This window comes from Periplaneta americana, chromosome 17, assembly GCF_040183065.1.
Source record: "Periplaneta americana isolate PAMFEO1 chromosome 17, P.americana_PAMFEO1_priV1, whole genome shotgun sequence".
Lineage (NCBI taxonomy): Eukaryota > Metazoa > Arthropoda > Insecta > Blattodea > Blattidae > Periplaneta > Periplaneta americana.
Genome location: NC_091133.1, coordinates 102,678,654 through 102,681,588, shown reverse-complemented (window position 1 = coordinate 102,681,588; position 2,935 = coordinate 102,678,654). Strand labels below are relative to the sequence as shown.

The 2,935-nt window shown below is 39.5% G+C and overlaps 1 non-coding gene across 1 annotated transcript; it reads right to left on the bottom strand.

Moving 5' to 3' along the window:
- Window positions 1-1,215: 1,215 nt before the first annotated feature.
- TRNAY-GUA (transfer RNA tyrosine (anticodon GUA)) lies at window positions 1,216-1,287 on the bottom strand. Its single transcript has one exon. It is a non-coding gene; the product is annotated as a tRNA-Tyr (tRNA).
- Between the last annotated feature and the right edge of the window lie 1,648 nt (window positions 1,288-2,935).

Genomic DNA, 2,935 nt, shown 5'->3' with positions numbered 1-2,935 from the left:
TTTCACCCCTCTTACCATAAATATTTTCTTAAGCATCTTATTCTCGAATAGCCTTAACCTCTGTTCCTCTCTCAAAGCGAAAGTCCAAGTTTCACAACCATACAGAACAACCGGTAGTAAAATGGTTTTATAAACACTTTCAGTTTTTTTTAAAGCAGTCTAGATGACAAAAGATTTTCAACGTAATAACAGCAGGCATTTTCCATATTTATTCTGCATTTAATTTCCTCTCGAGTGTCAATTATATCTGTTACTGTAGCTCCAAGATATTTGAATTGTTCCACCTTTCAAAGGATAAATTTCCAAATTTTATATTTCCATTTCGTACTATGTTCTGATATCTACGAACAAATACGTAAATCTTCATTGTGCTACAAAACATTTATGGAATATATGTGATTTTCATTCGTAGTAATTATGCAGGAGTCTCAGTTTTTTTTTCAGCTTCACAATTGACTCTTCATCCTTCATATAACGAAAAATCGAAAACAAAAGATATTAAAAAGTAACAAAGGGAGGAACTGGCTAATGGAATTCAATAGTTCAAGGTTGATAAATATGATAAAATTCTCCAACTTGAAGCAGAGTTCTTTCATTCTATCAAACGGACACAAAGACATAACATTAGATGTTTTTCGTGTATATGCGCGAATGCATCTAAAAATTGTGCTAATAAATTCAGATCGTGTCAAACGCAACAAAAGTTATTAATATTAAATTGAAATCTCTTCTACTTTTTTCAGGAAATAAGAAAGCGGCTCTAGCTCGGTTTCCCTGGCAACGCATTTATTCTCGTTTCTATTAATGTAATCGCATTTAGCTTCATACATGGCTGCGTCCAATGTTTGCGAACAGAACCTTCAGAATTCTGCCGAGGAATTACTTCAACGTTGCGAGAAAATAGTTCTAACTCCTCTCGCGATCCTCAACTTCTCCGCTCTTTCACTACCTCAGTGCTTTGTCTAACCGATCCAGAATAAGCGGAGATCGTATTAACTTCTTAGTTGTAAGGGCAGGTGTTCGAGACCAACGCTTTCATGTGTTCTCTCTTCAGTTTCTTCTGCTCTCTTCTTCTATTCTCCCTTCTCTATTTCCTTCTTCAACTTTCCCCCTTTGGTCTATTATTTCGTTTCTCTCTTCTTGTGTTATTCCCTTTAGTTATTTACTTGTCTTCCCTTCTTTTGATGAAAGAGGAATGGAACGGAGAAAAATTCTCTCCGGCGCCGGGATTTGAACCCGGGTTTTCAGCTCTACATGCTGATGCTTTATCCACTAAGCCACACCGGATCCCACCCCGGCGTCGGACAGAATCGTCTCAGATTAAGTTCCAACTCTTGGGTTCCCTCTAGTTGCCGCCCTCTGCACTACGTCATAGATGTCTATGAACGTAGGACTGAAGTCCACACATGTGCTGAGGTGCACTCGTTATGAGTGACTAGTTGGCCGACATCCGACGGAATAAGCGCCGTCTTAAATCACGGTGATTTACGCATATCATATATATATATTATTTAATGTACCGAAGTACATATGATATTTCCATGCAGATATTCTGCGTCATCATACAATGAAAGAGTAATGGAACGGAGAAAAATTCTCTCTGGCGCCGTAGTGCAGAGGGCGGCCACTAGATGGAACCCAAGAGTTGGAACTTAATCTGAGACGATTCTGTCCGACGCCGGGGTGGGTATCCGGTGTGGCTTAGTGGATAAAGCATCAGCACGTAGAGCTGAAAACACGGGTTCAAATCCCGGCGCCGGAGAGAATTTTTCTCTGTTCCATTACTCTTTCATCGTATGATGACGCAGAATATCTGCATGGAAATATCATATGTACTTCGGTACATTAAATAATATATGTATGTATGTATGTATGTATGTATATATGTATATTCCCTTCTTTTATTTCTTAAAACCACATGGCATTATACCACTCAATCGATTATACCATCTAGACATCTTATTATCAGAGCTAGGAAGTTGGTACCGAAACTGTTGTGTAATCTTGGACTTTATTTCTACCGAACGAAAAGTAGTAACGCAGCTCTCAATGTCAATAAACCAGAACGACAAACATATACAGCCGTATGGTAACCAAACTTGTGATCCTATAAATTGTCCACGGCCTTAGAACAATAAAACAATAAACGAATAATAATTTGTAATTAACGTAACTCAATCTAAAATAATTTACTCATGCATACAGAGTGTCCCAAATTGAGGTCTACACATCTTGAAACACTATTTCTCAGCAACTAGATGAGACATAAATACGAGTTTTGCAGTTTTGTATTCCTTAAGCCCGTTCATGTTCAAATGGCCCCCTTCCGCCAGAGTACATAACCAACAACGACGTACAACAGAGCGACATACCAACTGGATTGTTGCTAATGGAATATCATTACAGGCATGTTCAATCTGAACTCTCAGTGTTTGTGGTTTTGTGGCGTACACTCTGTCTTTTAGAGCTCCCCATAGGTAGAAATCTGAAGGAGTTAAATCCGGAGATCGAGGCGGGAACTCTGCAGCACTTCCTTTTCGTCCTATCCATCTCTGGATCGTCCTCCATTTAGTTAGTGCGTGGACGAGTCTTGGAATGTAAGGCTTCCATTTTTGAGCTCGCAAAATTCGATGAACACTGGATTTGCTGATATCAATCTCACGAGAACATTTCTCACCGACTTCTTTGGGGATTGTGCAAAAGCCTGCATGACTGCAGCAACACTCTCGTTATCGGTGGAACTTCTCTTTCTTCCGCACTGCCCTTTCAACACATCTTGCACCGTTCCGTCGACTTCAAACTTGTCTCGGATTCTTATGACAGTTAACCTTGTTGGTGGTTGTGTTCCAAATTCAACCCTCCAACGTCGTTGAACCTCAACAACATTCTTCACTTTCCAATAACATTTCAGTATCCACTTACGTTCATCGAACGA